The sequence below is a fragment of the Muntiacus reevesi genome, chromosome 1, assembly GCF_963930625.1.
Source record: "Muntiacus reevesi chromosome 1, mMunRee1.1, whole genome shotgun sequence".
NCBI lineage: Eukaryota > Metazoa > Chordata > Mammalia > Artiodactyla > Cervidae > Muntiacus > Muntiacus reevesi.
In genome coordinates, this window is record NC_089249.1 from 168,193,574 (window position 1) to 168,214,317 (window position 20,744).

The following is a 20,744-nucleotide window of genomic DNA, read 5'->3' on the forward strand; positions in this document are numbered from 1 at the left end:
CTTGGCCACTGCCGGGCGGCGACTGCGGCTTTGGGGCCCAGAGGCCTTCCGGGTAGGAAAGGGCGGGCGGCTGGGCTGGTGCTGCGGGAGGTACAGCGAGGAGGGGGAGGGCGTCAGGATACGGCGCTCACTTCATTGACAGGTTAACCATTTTTATTTTGATAAAGGTCACCCACCAACGTGGCAAAAAAAAAAAAAAAAAAAGTACCAAAGTCATCCTCAGGTTCACTCCCCAGTAGGTATCCTTCCAGAATGTGTATATTTTTAACACTGTTTACACACGTTCTTTTGATGCTACCTTTCCCAACAATTTCATCATCTGCTTGACGTCATAAAAGGAATGATCATCGTATTTGGAGAGAGCACGTCCCTGGGAGAGGTCACTGAGGTTTTGGAAGTAGCAATGCTCACAATTCAACCATTTCTTTAAAAAGGAGAAGGGGGAAAAAAATTCAACCGTGCCAGTACCGTTTTAGACGCTGGAAAATGTTGATCGTTAATGTACATAACTAATAGGTGAGGCAGGCATTACCCCCATTTTCGCCAGCAGCTAGAGTCTGGCGAGGATGGAAAGTTTGGTCCCCAGGTCTGGGTCCCCAGGGTGGCAGGGATGCCAGCCTCAGCTTGCCGGCCAGCTACTCTTCGGAGAGCTGGATCCTAGGAGGTGGGTGCTCTGACCACCGCCGTCTTACGGGCGAGGAAACAGGTTCAGAGAAGTGAGGAACCCTGTGCCCAGGGTCACATGACTAAGTGGTAGAGCCCGGTCCAAACTCAGGCCGTCTGCTCCAGAGGCTAAGTTCAGGTGTGATAGATGGAGGATGAGAGAGGAGCCCAACCTCAGTTTTAAAACAGCAGTGAGTGACCGGGGTGCGGCTGGTGGGGAACCGCGTCACGGAGAGAAGAGAGGTTAGAGAACCCAGGGCTTGTTAGGCAAGGGGATGATGAGGTTGGTTTTTGAGTAGTTTGAGGTGATTGTCGTGGATCCGGTACGGCAGTCTAGCAGACGGAAATGTGAGTCTGGAACTCTGCAGAGAGACTGAGGTTGGAGACATTTCCAAGACTTCTTTAATCACAAAATTTTTTTTCCACAGAATATTTTCTACACTCTAATACATGGCTCATAAGCCTGACGGAAATTTGTGATATAGCTCTTTATACTAGGATTAATGAAGACAGAAAAATATAAACCCCTGGACAAAATAATTGTTAGAAAAAATGATCGGATCTTGGCATAGATATTTGGAAACGTAACCCGAAGAAGTAAACAAATATGGGAGAATGGTGGTGGCTTTGGCGCGTATCTCTGACTGTGGTGGCCTTTGATGCTCATGACTCCTGAGGCTTCGGCACATCCTGACCAGGGAAAGAAGGTGTTAGAAGAAAAGGTCAGACAGCTGATGGACTGGACTAAGAGAGAGTGATGAGGATGAATACTACCACGTTCAACCATTTTGTATTAGAAAAGCCAAGGAACTATTCTGTTATTGCAATGTTTACTGCTCTCCAGAGGTTTAGATCATGTGAACCATGCAAACTTGCTGTTGAAGAATTTCAGATCTTGGCAGGTTCCTGGCGATTCTCCAGTGAATTCAGCAGCAAGGTATTTTTTGCTATGCTGGATTTTGTTGAAAGCCCTGAGGTCTTTGAAACGCTCCAGGTGAAGGTAGGTCCAGTTGTCCTCCATCTTCCTGCTAAAAGTAAATTCACAGCAGATGACATTTATAATTTCCAAGTAAGGGACATCTCTGTGCACCACATATTCACATGGGTAGATGAGAGAACTGGGAGATGGATGGTCAATTTCAGAACCAGACAGCCTATACATTGTCACTATCCCTTTAAGTTAGGGATATCATTGACTCTCATCGGTGGACTTGTATATGTATTGAAATTGAATAGGACATTTATTTTTAGCAAAAATTTTTGGGCAGTTTTAGCTCTCTGTTTTGTGATCTTGATGTTATCTGGTGGAATGTGGATTCACATACGAGGAGCCCCGTTTGCTGAAAGCAGAACTCACACAGGACAGACACATTATATTCATGACATGTATATCTTTCAGTATGTAGCAGAAATGTCCATCATTTCTCTGTTTTATATGTGCCTCGCCCTGGGAATGGTGCTCTTAAACACAGCTGCCACCTCTCGTACGAACATTGTGAGGAGGAAGATCATGTCCGTGACTGCTGTGTGTCTAGTTGTCATCTTCTTCAGTTGGCTGCTTTCTCTCTTCAGACTTAAGGATCGTTTCTATCCATACAGAATTCTCATGAATTAAAAAGGATCCTAGAGATGTTAAACAAGGAAGCAAGAAACTTTTTTTTTTAATGTGGAGACAAAAACATGAAGCGGAAGACTATGAACTCATAACTTCTTTAAGTGATTGAGATGTACTTGGTGCTTGGTCATAACAAGCTGTGTTTTTTTTTTTTTTTCCTCAAAATCTGTTATGGTATGTATCTTCTCTATTCTTCTCAATTTTCTCCTCCCAGTAAATGTCATATATTACCTTACTTAGTGAATTCCAATGACTAAGACCCTCAGAGTGTATACTTTTTCTCAAAAGAGGACCATGTTTAAAAGTCCCTCAATTAATACTTTGTCAGCTGATCTTATTCTAATATGAAAAATATCTTGATAAGGTATCCATCCCCACATCTAGTTACTGAAGTTATACTTGTATTACCTGCCTTGGAGGTGTGTATTTGCACAGCTTACTTAGTGTGTTGTTCCCTGAGCCTTATCTTTCTTTTTTTAATCACAACATTAATTTATAATAGCAAAAAATTGGCAACAAGTTAAAGGCTGATCATGGGAGTCTGGATAAACAATGTTTAACCATAGCATAGAATATGATCACGTAGGCATTAAAAAGGCTTTTCTAGTTTTCAGTAAGGACCTTCTGTAGGGCCCAGGGAGCTCTGCTCAATGTCATGTGGCAGCCTGGCTGGGAGGGGCATTTGGGGGACATAGATACATGGATGTGTATGGCTGGATCCCTTTGCTGTCTGCCTGAAACTATCACATATTGTTAATCAGTTATATTCTAATATCAAAGTTAAAAAAGTTTAAAGATCTTCCTAGTTCTAATTACATGAAAACATATTAACTGAAAAAGGTTACAAAGCAATAACAATATATCCCACATATATAAATGCTATAGCTATCCCTCTGCATGTATAGAAAAATAGACTGAAAGAAAAAACACAAAATATATTTATACATTTGAATAGAACATTTATTATTTTCATTTCCCAAGTGTTTTCTTTTTCTATAGGGGGAGAAAAAATAAATCTTAAGGACAGTTGTCACTTGCTGTCAAATTGAGGGTAGTCTTTCTCTGGTGGTTTAGTCGCTAAGTGGCGTCTGACTCTTGGAACCCCATGGACTGTAGCCCGCCAGCCTCCTCTGTCTATGGGATTCTCCAGGCAAGAATACCGGAGTGGGTTGCCATTCCCTTCTCCCTTATCTTTCTTCAGAGTGCACTTCCAGTGTCTAGAGGCAGATTACTTGGTTCTCCATCTCCCAAGTCTTTCCTACTGAAATACGTTATTGTCCTTCTTGATGGCTGTAGATATTACAAACTAATGAAATACTGGATTATTTCTCCATGATTATTAATTACTTTTTAACTGGAAAGGGTTCAGATAAATTATTTTCATTTTTCTTTCAAGAGGACAATTTCTAACAAAATAGTAGTTCCTATTTTAGTCTTGATGTGAGGTTGTTTTCGATTAAATTTAAATCTAAGGGAAAAATAAAGACAATTCAGAGGATGAATGATGATTTTATTCATCCTTTTCTGTTTGGAGGCATGCTAAAATATCAGGTTATTTCCAATATGCAGAAAATGTAAAATGTAACATCTTAAAAGTGGTTCTATTTCAGCCTTTTTACCCTTTTAAGTGGAAAAACAAAGTACAAATTTGGAGATCCCCCTCCCCCACTGTTTAACTGTTTACCGTTTTTCTATTTTATATAGATAATCAAAGTTAAGTCCTAAATAGTTTATTAATCTTGGCAAATGACAGCAAAGTTGTATGTTACTATTAAACTCTCATCATCCCTCTGGAAATTTCTATTTTAGAAAAGTTAGAACTTTGTGAAAATGTTTTTCAAGCAACAACAATTTAGTTACATGAGAAGATTTCTGCAGATTTTCAAACTAATACCAAAAGGGTCTTTTTTTGGAGTACAATATATTTTTATTATACAGCAATTTTTTTAAAAAAGACTTTATTGGGGTACTTCCCTGGTGGTCCAGTGGTTAAGAACCTGCCTTGCAATGGGAGCTATGCAGGTTCAATCCCTGACTGGGGAACTAAGACCCCACATGCTACCGGCAACTACCAAGTCATGTCTGCCTTGAATAAGACTGGTTCAGTGATATAAATAAATAAATAAATATTAAAAAAAAAGACTATCATCATCGAATTCATCTTCACATTAGAGATTCCTACAGTGAGGGAACAACAACTTACTACTTATAATTTTATATTGGGGGACAGATTATTTTAGGGCAAGTAAACACATTTGAGGATTAAGTCTTGGTTTATCATCTGTAACAATTTGAAACATATCTAAAGGGACCTTCTCCCTACATGAAACTTCTATATATTCAGAGTATTCAGAAAATCTCCAGGCTCTTCTTCCTAGGATTTAGAAATCAGTAATGTGAAATATCAGCATTTCTAATTTTAAAATTTCCCTTGGACATGTAACTATCAGTAACTAGTATCAACTGAACAGGGCTGGGAAGTTTGCAAAAACTAAACACTGCCTAACTTTTGCAAAGTCTTTACTCTTTTTTTTTAAAATTTTATTATTATTTTTTACTTTTTCTTCCATTTATTTTTATTAGTTGGAGGAAGTCTTTACTCTTGAATTAACCGTCTTTCTGTTTCTCTACCATCCTAGGACAAGTATTGAAGGCTGATCAGATACTGAGAGTAATAAAGCTGAATTCCCTTTAAAAGTTTGATAAATTAAAAGGCAAAGGCTCATATGTAACCTTTAGTTATACTGTGAGTCTTATGAGAAGCTGAGAGATACCCCAATAACTCCCCAGCGTACAGACCATTTCTTGGTTACAATTCCCCTCAAATCTTTCTTCAAAGATTATAGTCTAAAAACAAGCAGGAAGACCTCTGTGATGGTCCAGTGGTAAAGAATTCACCTTGCAACGCAGGGGATATGGGTTCAATCCCTGATTGGGGAACTAAGATCCTACAGGCCTCAGGCAACTGAGCCCACACACCACGATTGCTGAGCCCATGTGCTGTAACTAGAGAGTCCACGCACCACAACAGATTCCGCATGAGGCAACGAAGATTCTATGTTCTGCAACTAAGACCCAATGTGGCCAAATAAATACATTTTTCTGTAAAAAAGAGACACTTAAAAAAAAAATCACCAGGTTTTGGTCCAGTGGTTAATAATCTGCCTGCCAAAGCATGGGACACTGGTTCAACCCCTGGTTCGGGTAGATCCCACATGCCACGGAGTAACTAAGCCCATGTGCCACTACTGAGCCCACACTCCACAAGAGAAGCCACTGAAATCAGACGCTCATGCAATGTAACTAGAGAAAGCCTGATCACAGCAACAAAGACCCAGTGCTGCCAATAAATAAATAATACATTTTTAAAAGTTACAAAATAACCAGGTTGAAAAAAAATCAGGTGATTCAGAGGAGATTTGTCTCACTAATGGACTTTTATCTGTTATTGCCTTCTTATTGTTGAACTGAAGAGCATGACAGAGCAGAGGCAGGAGGTGTACAATCAGTTCTCAAGGTATTAAGTCTAAAAGGTCAGGGGTTCCATAGCATAGCCATGACTTTATAGATGCCCACACCATGATGGTTGAAATGACAAAGCCCTGCAAATGTGAAAGTTGAGGGCCCAAAAGCCTGCAGTGGCAGCTTCCTGTGATGCCTCCGCTGGAACATAGTCACAACTAGTCCAATGCCCCAGTGACTGTGAAGAGGGAGGGTGAAACCAGCCCATCCCAGAGCAAGGACTCAAATATGCTGCTGGAAGTAGGCCTAGGGGCAAAGCGCTGACAACCCTCTCACCAGTCCAGTGGAGAGTTGCAACCTTGAATCCAGAATGGTGGCTGCGTGTTAGGTGAACAGCCTGTATCCCACACACCATCCTAGAGGTGGTCAGTCCTGGAGAAACACTGAGATATGCCTGGGTCTGACCACTGGTGTTTGGAGGAGCAGAGCCTGTCCCTCTCAGGCACCACAGAGGACACTCGGCCACCAGAGAGTCGCGCTGTCGCTCCTTTAAACGGTCTTAACATAGATACTAGTGATACTTTTTAATTAAAGATTTAAAACACATCTTCCAATACAGTAAAAAGTACTATTCAAGAGAATACCACAAATGGCAAATTTTATAGCCTAAAATCTTTGTAAGAGGACAAAAATAAATTAGAAAAGTTAAACTAATAAAACGGTTCGGCAACCTTAATTTTACATTTGTATAAAAATATTACAAGTGGGGCTTCCCTGGTGGCTCAGATGGGAAAGAACCTGCCTGCAATGCAGGAGACGTGGGTTTGACCCCTGGTCTGGGAAGAGCCCACATGCCACATAGCAGCTAAGTCCCTGTTCTCTAGAGCCAGGGAACCACAACTACTGAACCTATGTGCTACAACTATTGAAGCCCACACACCCTGGACCCTGTGTGCCACAATACGAGAAGCCTCCTCAATGAGAAGCTCTTGCAATGCAACTAGAGAAAAGCCTATGCAGCAACAGAGACCCAGTACAGCAAAAAACAAAACAAAACAAAAACACAAAAAACAAATGAAAACCATCCAAATAACGGTTATGACTGAAATCCTGTTTAGTAAAGCATCAACACTATTCTGATGTTTTTGGTTTTTAGTTTTTGCAACATAATGTGCAAATTCCATCTACCAGTAAAGAGTACTTTATGTTGCAGTAAAGAGTAATACTGTACAGTTAGCAGTTGCAAGTACCTTTGAACTGGGCTGTTTCTGAGGTCAGTTAGCAAAAAAGTCTATTAATTTGTTTCAGCTGAGAATAAATCATATAAAGTTTCATAATTCATAAGCCATGAATATGTCTGCTTTTCTTTTTAAATAAGTGAACCCAAGGATTATTCTTAAAGGAAAATATTTTAATGGAGAATAGTATAAGAAAAGCGCTGCTCTACAAAGGCATTGCAAAGATCTTTATAGATTGTAGAAATCATAGAAGTAACAAAAGTGACAAGGTAGGAAAATAGCCATCTTTTTTTCAACAGATAAAAACTAAAGATTCCAGTCCTTTATGATAGAAATATTTTATCAAACATTGTAAAAATGATCCTGTCCTCTCTTGGCACTGACAGGTCAATCTAATTAATTTCCTTAAAGCAGCTGCAAGCTGTGCAAGTCTCAGCAGCCAAAGAATTTGTCAAATGAGCAAAGGACTGAAACATGGAAACTATGAGAACTTAAGAGTTCAAGATGTACTGCCCCCTTCCAAAAATGAAAAAAACCACCTTGGAATTTTCCTTAGACGACCACTTCACTTCTGTATGTCTTACTGTAGTGCTCTGAGCACTCTTTTCTCTGAAGAAAGTTTCAAACAGCTGGATTGTAATAGAATTGGTGACTTGTTCTGCGTCCAGTTCAGCGTGTCTTATTAATCAGTCAGAGCAATTGGTTGATTACTGTCTGCCGAGATAACCATCATGATTTTCTGGTACAATTGTGTATGCTACCAGGCTTCTCTGGTGGCTCGGATGATAAAGAATCTGCATCTGCCTGCAAGGCAGGAGACTCGGGTTCAAACCCTGGGTCAGGAAGATCCCCTGGAGAAGGGAACGGCTACCCACTCCAGTATTCTTGCCTGGAGAATTCCATGGACAGAGGAGTCTGGAGGGCTACAGTCCATGAGGTCGCAAAGAGTTGGACACAACTGCGTGACTACATTTTCACTTTTTAACTATGTTTACTACAGCTTGACTTATCAGAGCATGCCTTAGCATCACTGTTACACATATTTCCCCCATTTAAGTGTATGAATCTGGGTATAGTTATTGATGTTTTCTGAACTTGTATCAGTGGTTATGGGGCAAGACTGACATTAGAGTGATTCTCTTCTATTTGTCAAACTTAACAGCTAACACATATAGTTAAAAAAATTCAGCCCATCAGCATGCTAGTTAAGATAACCAGTGCCTCTTCAGCATCAGTAACAAGATCCTTCAAGAACACAAACTGTACTGTTAGGGTTGCACAGAGTCTGGGGACATGGAGGTGGGGGAAGCCTGGGGTGCAGGATACATAATAGCAAGATGGCATCAGACTGAATTCTCTGATGTTCTGGAGAACATAAATAGGGTAAACAGATAAAGAAGGGACAAATCGTTAGTATTTAGGTTGGAATCCTTCAAAGTAATGAGTTCCTTCTAGGTAAGGAGCTCATTCTTACAGGGATTCCTGCTTGGTTGGAGGCCTCAGGTCCTGCTAGGGTTCTTTTGAGTCAAACATTTGCCCCATGCAGCCTGGGCAAAGAGCGATGGGGGCTGTGGAGTCCGCTCCATCCAAAGGCGTCAGCCACTCCTCAGCTTCCCCTCGTGGCAGCTGTGAAGGGGCTCTGAAGCAATAGTGAAACTGATGAAGGGATTTTTATGAGATCTTCTGATTTTTTAAACGTTCAGTCAGTTCAGTCGCTCAGTTGTGTCTGACTCTGCGACCCCATAGACTACAGCACACCAGGCTTCTCTCTTCATCACCAGCTTTTAAATGTTAGCAACCAATAAAAATGTTTTCAACACCGAACAAAAATTATTTGCAGACTGAAACTGGTGGCCAACTTGAGACCTCTGAGTTTAGTCTATTAACTTCAATTATGAAATCAGAAGTAATATAGCTGAGGTCATGCAGTCGTGACTGTTGAGAGCTGTTTTTCAAAATTTTAGTCCAGTGTTGTCTTGCATATCACACCTGGGCTGTGTATCCACTTCTGGGCCTGTGAAGATTTCTCCAATTCATTTCTGTTTCTGTTTTTCCTACCTATTCTTGAGTTCTTTCACCGTTTGGCAGTTTGCAAGCCTGACTTCTTACTTACTCCTCTTTCCACCCCACCCAGTGTCTGTTATTTAAGTAAAGGAAGGAGAGTCTAAGAGACTCAATGTCTTATTTAGATGGGGGAGAAAGTTTTTTAATTGTATTTTACATCACTTTATTTCCCCACTATGGAGCCCCAAACCCATAAGAGTTGTTTTTTCTTTTTTTTTGACATGCATAACTTCCCTGACCAGGGATCAAACCTGAGTGCCCCTTGCAGTGGAAGCACAGTCTTAGCCACCGGACCATTGGGAAAGTCCCCAGGGAGAACCTCTTTAAACCCTGAGTTCCACCTGCATGCCCAGCACTACTAAGTACTTTCCAACTATTAACTCATTGAATATCCCAACAGCCCTACTATTATTTAGAAGCATCAAAGAACTTGTCTAGAATCCAGGACTTTATGATCCTTAAAGCCTAAATTCTTTTTACTCTTTCACAACTAACTCCCAAGTATGAAGTGCAGTAATGATGAACACACGCCAACAGAAAGTTTGGAGCAAAGCTTTTCTTTTTATTGCAGTTATTAGTGAAAGTTACACTTCAAACTGATGCTAAGCAACACTAAAACCATTAATATTTTAAAATCAAGGATTAAAAACAAATACAACATAGAACTCTTCCAATACACAGAATGGCAGAAAAAAGAGGAGTGGTTCTGTCACAGGACACTTTAGTGACAGTTTGGCTCAGAAAGAATTATGACAATTTCTTTAACATAAAATATTGTAAGTGACTGAACTGCTTAAAAAGCGGCTTGAAGCGTCTCAATCTCAACCTTAAGGTTTTTTGTAGTAAAGATTTTTGGGGGGGATCATAATTTAAATACCCCCCCAAAGCATTTTTGTTTAAAAACTTTATTTGCCTTCTGCTCGTCTTAATGACATACAGTCTTCAAGGAATTAAAATGACAACCATATCCAAAGCCTGGCCCCCAAGTACACAGTGATAGGACTCAACATTTGGTGTTTCTAATTATACAGTGATTACATATATATCATAGATTAGCTCCCACCCACCATATAATCCAATTTCCTCTTAATAAAATGCAGCCGTCAAGTTTAATATCAGTCAAGATTTTATCTTACAGCATATTACGAACTCAGACTCACTCCACTGACTCCACTGTTTTAACTAATGTGACTGTGTAACCGAACATTAACAAAGGAAGGCTTATAAACATTTTGAAATTCTGCAGTCTCTAAACTACAGTAAATTGTTCTTACTTATGAAAAGCCAACAAAAAAATATAAGGCCGGACTGGGCGTAAGACAGGATTAGGGAAGATGAAGAAGGAGGTTTGAGTGTCCATCGTTTTACCATGCTGAAACTTGGTTTCGGTAGAAATATTTGGCAAGAATAGTCAGTGTGGAAAAGGAGGATGGAGAAAGAGGTTACTCTGATTTTATGTAATAATTCAGTTTCAAAACATACTGATATTAACCCCCCCAAATATTTCACATCTGCAGTACAAATAGGCACACACGGTTAAGATGGTTAAAAAGTAAAATTTAAAAGGCTATTTGTCCATCTGCAGGACATCTGCAGGTGGCCCCACCCTCCCCACATGTCCTATATTTACATTTTACTTTTCAGAAAAGCCCCTTTAAAAAGAGTGCTATTTCTTCCTCCATTATTTTGGGTTTTAAAAAAAGCAGCAATTATCTAAAGTGGGAGCAGTTAGCCACGCTTTAGGGGTGTGTATCTGTGTGTAGTATAAATGTTCTCTAGAGTGACTGGTCGGATTACACTGGAATGGTTATATTACAATTTTAGTCCCCCAAAACATTAAAGAAACACATTTTTTCTATATAAACTTATGTAATACACAGTGTTATAAACATAGAATATTTACACACACACGGACACACACACACCACTGCTTCCCACGGCCTGTGAATGCATCCATAGAGTCCACAAGAATGATCTTTATTCACAAGATACAGCAATACTTTCATGGGTCTATAACTGAAGACAGATATTAAAGCTACACATTATAGCAAAAACTGTTGAAAAGTATTCCTGAAATATCCAATGTTCTCAGCCATCTCACCCAGCAAGGCGGATTTTTTTTGTTCATTTTCCAAGCATGAACCTCCCCAACTTTTCAGTACTTGTGATTTTTATTATCCTATAAAACTAAGGCAGATATCACCCATGTTAGTGATGAGCTAAAAGCTCAAACTGCCTGCAGGAAGGGGAGATCAGCATCTCTAGAGACAGAAAATAAATGTTGAATGCATTCATACCCTGTGTACCTCAAATGCATCCTTTATTTCTTAACAAAACAAACAAGCAAAGGAATTGCTTATACAACCTGTGGTGATATGCCCTTTGTTTTTTTCCTAGAAACAGGAGCCCCTTCCCCCCAGGAAAGTGGGCAAGTCTGTAAAAATGTAAGGTTCTGCCCACAATCCATAAAGATAACTGGGTCAGGCACCAACAGGCTGCCTAAAATCACCGGCAGATACTAGAACTTAACTTAAATGAAGAAAAAACCCTTTTAATATGATTTTTTACAGGTACATGGTGATTGGAAAGCAAGGTCAACTCTGTGAAGTGTTAAGTGAAAGCAGCACACTTTCCTTCTTAAAACCTAACCCCCTACTCCAAAAAAAGGTACAAAAAAACCTTCAAGAAACAAAGGGATAACAAATGGATAACTATCTGGTTTGTACAACAGCCTCTGATGCCAATCCACAGCAAAAATGCCTGAAGGCAAAAGGCAAAGTTAGTTAATTTTTGATTATCTGATGGTTTCATCACATTAACTAACTCAAAATACAATCACAGCTGCCATAGCACCACTATAAGGAGTCTGGTTTTTGGAGTTGCGCTTTTCCCAAAAATGATCATAAAGAAAAATTCAACCTGTGCGACAGTTAGCAGGGGAGAAAGGGAACAGGATACGTTTGGAGGCGAACACCATACCATGATAAAGCCTCAGTTTCTCTTACCTTTGTTTGGTAAAATTATCCAGGGTGGTAACTAAAGATACTTTCTTAGGGGCAAACTGGAAATGAACACTTCATACAACAATATTCTTTCATCTTGAACCTCTGAATCGCTTTTCTTTTCGAGAACTCAAGCACTGTCGCAAACATCATCCTATTTTTAGAACTACGTTGTGAGGGAGGTGAGGGCAGGTATTATCAATACCATTTTACAAGAACCTAGGCACAAAGAGATTAAGGGAAATGCCTTAAGGACACAGAGCAAATTAGTGGTAGAGCTGACTAAACTCCAAGTCTTAGCACAAGTTTCAGAGGCCTTTAAGATTCCCTGGGGAAGGGAACGGTTACCCACTCCAGTATTCTCAGCTGGAGAATTCCATGGACAGAGGAGGCTGGTGGGCTACAGTCCATGGGGGTGCAGAGTCGGACCCGACTGAGTGACGAACACTTTCACTACCCTCAAAGGCAACAGGTTCTCAACCATCTTTTTCCAGTTGTGATCTTCTAAAAGTTCTGGTATTTGAAATTTATTTTGCTTTCTCCTTTATAGTTCAGATTTGACTACAAAATGAATTAAAAAAATTTTAATATGGAACTCTGCACACACTAAGAGGCATATAGGTGAGAGATATATCTACAGAACTAAGGTCTGAAATAATATGCAAATTAAGAGGACATAATAGTCTTAAGTATTCATTTAATATAATTTTTATATATTTAAGATGACATGTCAGAATCAGTTACAAATCTCCTGATGTTTAAATCAGAGTCTGATTCATTAAAACCAGAAGCTACATTAATTTTCCTTAAGAATATGGGCATCACTGTTGCAAAAAACTGAAATGTTACTTTCAAGAATAATTTTCTCTATTACTTTGCTATAACAGCCTATTTCAGATACATATTCTGTACACATTATCACTCTACAGGTAGCAAAAACCTTTATGGATAGAGAGAATAGCTGCAGCACTAACACTTTCAATCTTAATTCTCATTTAACCAAGTTAAGATTTCTCTCTATCATTATTAACTAAAGTTACATTCTAATGATTCTTATTATCTTTTTTCTTTTATCCCTCCCCCTTTGAATAGTGTGTGTGTGTTTGTGTGTGTGTGTAAGGGGGAGGAGAGAGAAGAACTGCACGATTCATACATGGCATAAAACACTGACAACATCCCAAAACAGAATGATGGCACTCAAGTAAATCAAAGAATGGTATGTCAAAGAAAAAACTTTAGAACCCAAACACGAAAATAGTATTCAGAGTCTCTCTCAATCAAGCCATAACTTGTGGCATGTGATCTTGCTTTCCAAATTATTTTAAAGACATTTACTCAAAGTAGAATTCTATATAAACTGCCTCTAAATCCTTATTCTTTCTTTTTTAAAGAGGAGAAGGGTTGTACTCTGGGCTAAGAAATGAGAGAGCTCCTGGAAAACTTTTTAAGAATCTTACGGGGACAAAGTATTAGATTTTGGTTAGTGCTTGCTAGACCTGATTTCTGAATTAGAAAAACAGCACGTGCAGGATCATCATCAACAGTGTGAGATCATTCCCTTTCTGTGAAACAGGGAGGTATTCGCCGTTAATCACCACCAGAGATCCAAGCCTGTTGCTACCAAAACCAAACGTTTACCTGCTACCAAAGGTTCCTCTTGTTAAACTCCCTGGGATCAAACTGTACCCACCTGGCTGGACTGTCTATGTTAGGCAAAATTCCCTCTTCATCACAGCCTACCAGTGTTTTCCCCAAATTTTTTATCAAAAAATACTTTGTTTTTACAGGAAAGACTATCTTGTCTGGGACGGTTCTGTTTTGCATTTTCTATATAAAGGGAAAAGCTGGAGAAGCTTTTTGATAGCAGTGCCGTGGCTCTATTTAAGAAAAATACTTCATTTTAAAATTACAATTCAGAATCAACGTCTATAATGAAGATAGATGTACCTTTAGATCTGGGACAACAAACAACATAAAATACATTTAGTTTACAGAGACACTTTCTTAGGTTCAAATAACAAGAGTTCCTCTTTTACAATGTGGCTATGAGAACTAGACAAGTATCAAACAATTTAAGGTTTCTGTCCAAAAGGATTCCAGCAAAGAAACCTTTTCCTTTTCCTCATATCCCCCCTTGCTACATACTCTTACAAACCCACTAGCCCATTTCTTCACAAAGATCTCCTATCACACCTGCAACATTTTTTGTAGAAAAGTTCTTCCTTCTTTGGTTCTAAAAATAAAGGGCCAAATTAAAGGATTTTGTTTGTCCTTCCAACTAAAGCCATGAAGTAAATAAAGCTGGAAAGTTTTAGGCATTAAATACCAGAGTAATCTCCTTCTCTAGTCTCTGGCACAGCATCTTAAACTTAAAACATAACATTGTAGATTTGCATATAATCAATTTTTAGAAATAAAACATCACACAAAAAAGCAAAGTTCTAATGACCAATATTCCTATCTGTTTCCTACTCACATAAGACTATTCATGACAGCTCTAAGAGGTGACTGTGAGCTTGAACACGTCACCCAGTACTTCAGCATGGTAATTCAGCACTGATTCTAGGTACCCTGATTTATGGAGCCTACCATAAAGAGCGAAATAAGCTCTATATGTCAGGTTCCTAAGAGCTTTTGGAAGGAAAAAAAGAAAACAAAGGAGGACTTCTACTCAAAGCTGCCTTAAAAATATTGGCCTACAAGAATTATATGCCTGCCAACCTGGGGCAGTGTTGAAGCATAATGAATAAAACTATTAACATTATGACCACAATAAATATCCTTAAGAGGGGAGCATATACTTGCAACAAAAAGATATCTGATTGCTCAAAACATATTTAGTTTTTAGTATCAACAAATTCCTATAATCAGAATACCAGCCTTCAATTACTACTTGATATCAGGGTAAAGAAAGTAGCTTAGTGTATTATGAATATTTAAAAACCCACTGAAACTGGCAAAAATGTGGGGGAAAGTGATATAACTAACATCTATATGAAATCACATGCTGATTCATTTAAAATTATTGTTTCACATAATATAAAAATAACATTTTTCTGATTATAATTACTTGAAACTTTCTCATTTACCCCTCTCAGTGAAAGAATATAGTATGGCAAAATGTCATACATTAAACCCTGATAATTTAGAATTTAAAGCTCAGAGGATGGGATCAAGTTTATCTTTTGATCTCTTACAGAAAAAAAATGACTTACCAAGGAAATTCACTGTGTAAAAATACAATGGAAATGTTTTACCTGTTTAAGAGAATTCACTTTTTTCATGTACCTTTATAAAAAGTTAATGTCAAAACAAATAATCTTGATCTCTTCATCCATGGGGTCACAAAGAGTTGGACATGACTGAGTGACTGAACTGAACTGATTCACTAGGAAACTAAAGTGACTATATTATACTTGAAATTAATATTGTATAATGATACTTTTAACTGTCCTCCAATTAGTTCAAATTCATAATTATTACTTAAATGTTTAACTAGTTGAAATGCAGTATTAATCAGACTTTATCTTAGGTTTAGCTACTTAAACTCTGTTTCTTCTTGAAGAAGAAGAAACAACTTTATGATAGGGTCAAAACAATTTTAAAAGTGCAGTAGGAAAAAGATCAGGGTAGCAAATTTTCCATATAATGTAATTATGGCAGGGGAGGGGACACCCCATTTCAAATCACTGACTTCTGGATCATTTGCTATTTGTTTTCCAGGTCTAAAAAAATGGTATCATAATCCTAATGCTGAATGATGTAACCATTTAAGCAGTTTCAACTGTAGCTGAAGTTAGAAAAACAACTGTAACAAGCTGGCCCCAATCTGCAGATCAGGTGAAATCAATCCAGTCTGTTAGTTTGCTACTTAAGGAAAGGAAATCTAACTTATAAAGAAAGTTCCACTTCCCCTCCACATTTAGAAATCTGTCTAAAGACTGTCTTTTTTAATGCCCACTATATAAACAACATTAAATATTCTAAGTTAGAAAATAGTGTTAATGGTTTATTGGTAAAAATCCAAACTCTAGAGTTTATGGAATTAGTAGTTTGATTGGTATGTTAACATTCCATCTTATCTTCACTGATATTACAAAGAAAGAGGAAAAGCTAGAAACATCTATAAAAATAAAATACCTTAAAACCAATTATCTAAGCAAAATATAAAAGTTGCGCACAAATTGTCAATAAATACAAACATCACAATAGAAAAATTAATATTAAAAAAATAAACCCATAATTGCTATTATGACATTATAAAAAATGAAAAAGTTTAATGTGCATGTATATTGCAGACAGACATAGTACACTCCAAACAATCAATACAATTTCACTATCATTATTACATAATGCAGCATACAAGGTTACTGAGGTGTGGAGTTCTTTTGTCTGTTTTTTAAGTCTATTCTGTTCTGGAAGAGTGCTCACCACGTTCACAAGCAAGAACTGGTCCGTGATCATTTACTGCTGCTTACTCCTTCTAGTTCAGGGGAAGACTGCTTTCTGATAGACTACTAAATTTCCAACCAGTAGGGATAATTCTGCTATTAGCCTTCCTTTTACTTATTTCCTCCAAAGCCTAATTTTTACATGTTCTATTTCTAATTAACCAATCGTATAGATGCACTGTCATCATTTTTCATCTATGCTAGAAAAAAAGAGGGAGACATTTAGAATATATCTTGCTGCCTGAAAGAGAAAAAATTTCCCTAAAGATAGAGAAATAATCATTTTACTTTTCCTGTTTCCTTGGTGAGTTGGCTCTATCTTTATATGCAGTCTTCTTTAATAAAGAGTAATTAGAAAAGGCCACCAATAGATATTTACAAAAGGGTCAATATGCTGGAGGGGGAGAAGGTAGCCTATGACATAATTTCTGGCAAATTACCACTGACTTTGGGGGTTTACTACTATACTCGTACCCTTGCTAAAAAGTTAAGCAAACTTTCTGTTTTATGTGCCATATAGATTACCTTCAACACAGCTGAGAACTGAAAGGGTTAATTTTGTTAAAAACTGTGTTTTTAAACCTACAAAATACATTTGGTGAGCATTTACTTAGATACTTTACTGAATAAAAGCTTTATTTGGTTCCCTTGGACCAGATTCAGGACAACAAATAACATTATTTATATGAAACGGTCATACTCTTGGAGTTCTAAAATAATTTATCTTTTAAATTTTTAGCCTCATGCTATTTGAAAAATAAAAGTCTACAGCACCATCTTCTGAAAAGGCACTTTCTAAGAACCGCCTTGCTTTAAAAAAATGATTTAAAAATTTAATTCAGCATCTACCCTGAAGAACATCTTTGCTTTAATGATACCCTAACATAGATATAACATTAGAGCTTGGTTACCTCAGATATTGATTTCAAAAAGGAAGGGAGACCAATGGCTGGATGGATGATTCAATAGCATCTTAATTTTGTCATTCTGTGGGCTACCTGATACTTCAAGAGGGCTTCTCATTGGTAAATCTCAACCCTCCATATGAAATTTATTAACCTTCTATCATTAATTCAAATTAATCTTTAGTTTCCATACTTCAAGAGCAAAATATTCTTACAACAATGTAAAAATATAGAGCACTATCTTTGATGGGTAAAGAAAAATAAAATTCAACTAGTAGTAGACAATATTAGCACAAGCTCTGACCACTGTATCTAAGTTAAAAGAAATTATTTTGATCAACATGGAAAACTATAAACTGAAATGTACCACTTTTAAAAGCAGGAAAAAGTAAAAAATATTTTCCCCTTTGAGGCTATATATATATATATATAGAGAGAGAGAGAGAGAGAGAGAGAGAGAGAGAGAGAGAGACTGAATTTTTCTTCTTGTGAGTCAGCTTAGGTTTCACTAATCACAGTATCATTTCTGGTATTGCCACTGATCAAAAATGTTCTCAGTATAAGTAGTAATTTTTTTAATGATTTTTTTGGAGAAAATTCTCACTTTTCCATCTATGTATTGATTTTACACATTATTCTTTGCTTGTTTTTTGCCTCCTATAGAATCACAAAGTGCATTATGTGATCAAATGAGAGAAAAGGAAAATACAAACAGACTCTAGAGTCAGAGTTATACTGCCACTCACAAAGGTCTCACTTGGTATAAAGTCTCCCAAGTATTATTATTGAAGCTTTAAGATGAATTCTCAAAAAGAATGAAAAGGATTAAAAAAGCCAAAATAAAGATACCAGTCCAATGGCATCTTTTTACAGCTTGACCGATAGCTCATAAAAGATAATTTAAGTAGCGAGTTACTGATAGCGGCAACTTGTCTTTAAAAAGTATTCAATAGAAAAACAGCTAAGAGGATGAGTTAAAATAAATATTTAAACCAGGTTTAATGATACTGAATAAAATTTTCGCAGACCTATCAGTTAAGCCTCTTGGAAAAACATCACTATCAAGTTTTAATAGCAAGACTACAAAATATTCTAGCTGAATCCAAGTGGCTAGCTTCATGAATTTCATAAAAATCACTACCTATGGTAAATTCATGTTGGCCTCTGACTCAAACACCCACAAAGTTTCTTGGGTAAGTCTCTAATTCCTAGTCTATAATTCATCAGAAATAGATCCTTCAGATTTATTACTGGCATTCTGAGTGTTCACCTTTTCCTTAAACATTGAGATCCTCTGCCAATCATTTCTAAGGAACGGCAACGCAGCTTTTATTTTCCTAGACATAGCTTAAGTCTGTCATGACTAAGTCTGTCATGAGGTCTGTCATACTAAAATCCATTAAAGAATATATAAGTAAAATAAAAACACAAAAAAAAAAAAAAAAAAAAAAAAAAAAAGAATATATAAGTAAACTTTAGGCAGTGGTGGGTCATTAGAGAACCTATTATAGTTTGGAAAACTAGTGTAGGTGTTTAGAAGGCTAGGAGTCTCCATGCTAGAAGGAAGAGATGAATCTTTATCAAGTGCCTTCTAAAACACCCAGTATACTCCTACTAGAATCCCACCTAGACTCTCTTCAAGGAAGATAAATAAATTAATAGGTTATAACCAGGAAGATTTTCATAGACAAATACTTTTTCTGAGAAATGTGTTAAAAGGTAAACATTAAGAAAAAAATAAAGGGCATCTGTACGTCTGTGAAAATAAGCCAAAAACCAGTACTAAGGAGGCTGAGGTACCCTTTTCCAAAACTCCTAAAGTAAAAATCCACATTTCTAAAACAAAGAAAGAGTATCCTGACATTAAATTGAACCTAAATTGGCAGCACCCTTTGTTATCTTGATATTTCATGTTCTTAAATCTTATTTAGGAAAAAAAAAAGTTTAACACTAGCCTTGAATCCTGCTCATCTCCTTACTGTTTAGTGCAGTAACTGTCAGACTCTACTTCATTAAATAAATATAGCAGCTACAGTATTATAAATGCATGGTCCTCAATGCCATTAACTTGATACTGTAATATAAAACATGTATCTGCACTTTACATATTTGCCATCCAGAATATACATTAAGCTCCCAATTCTTCTTCACATGAAGATCTATTAACACCAGTTGCTGGGACTGACATGTTAAAGTCACTCATATATCACAGAAAACAGCAGAGAGAAATTTAGCATTCACTGTATACTTAGTGAGCAAGGGCAGGAACAGAAAGGTCACTGTTGAGTTTCATGACCATTTAAACTCAAAACAACCTTTTTCTTCTTCTTTTTTTAAATAAAAAAGATCAGTGATTCTACACCAGAAGTACAATAACAATTAAAACAAATTTCAAAAAATATGTGCCATTTAGTCTTTTATCTTAAAATTCTAAGCACAAAGTTTCTTATAATTAAGTTTGATACACCAATTTGTTAGTAAGCAAAATAGAAATATACTATACATATTCTTTCAAGTTAACCAACTTTAAACTAGCAATGTTGAAACTCTAAGAGCACCCTATAAAGAACTCATTTCAAAGGTAAAGCTTTATGTTAAAAAAATTTTTTTTCCTCTGTAAAAGTCCTTCTAGATAGATTTAAATTGTGGGCTTTACTTTAGCACATGTGAGATTAGGTGACTGAAATTAGTTAAAGCAGGTAAACAGGGGAAAATTATCTACAGTTCTTCCCTAGGCCCTAAAGTCTCCCACATGACTCTGTGAAACTCCCACTGATAAAGGAAGATGTTTTACTCATACTGAGCAAACATACGCCATCAGGTGTTTACCATCTAAGATATGCTATTTCCTTCTCCTTTCTATGTTCTGGATTATATTCAGTGAAATTTCAATGTAAAAAAAAACACAACCTTTATAGACATTTTTTGGAGGAGGAGAGATGGTTGGGAGAAAAATGTATATACTACACAAACATTACCTTATGTAAAGAGCTTTGAAACAGTGTTGTAAATTGCATCTCAGCAACTTCAATATAATAAACATACAAAATACAGTACTTTCTTAGTTTTCTGGCAGGGGGACAAAAGATTTCATACCTGTTGGAGGACATGGGCTCAGATTTTAGGCTCAAAATACAGTAAATTGGCATTATGTGGATAATAGGTAAGAGAGAAACTAAAGAGCTAATCCATTTGTCTTCATGTGCAGATGGAATTCTGAAAGGTTAACAACAATGCCCACTGGAAACAATCTGTAATATCTACACTCTGAACCAGTGCAAAAAAAATTTAAATGCAATTTTCATGAGTTACAAAGTGCAAAGCTCCCTTGAATCCAAGGTTAC

The 20,744-nt window shown here is 37.2% G+C and overlaps 1 pseudogene; it reads right to left on the reverse strand.

Moving 5' to 3' along the window:
• Positions 1-5,812: 5,812 nt before the first annotated feature.
• Positions 5,813-20,218, reverse strand: LOC136151780 (succinate dehydrogenase [ubiquinone] cytochrome b small subunit, mitochondrial pseudogene; annotated as a pseudogene).
• Between the last annotated feature and the right edge of the window lie 526 nt (positions 20,219-20,744).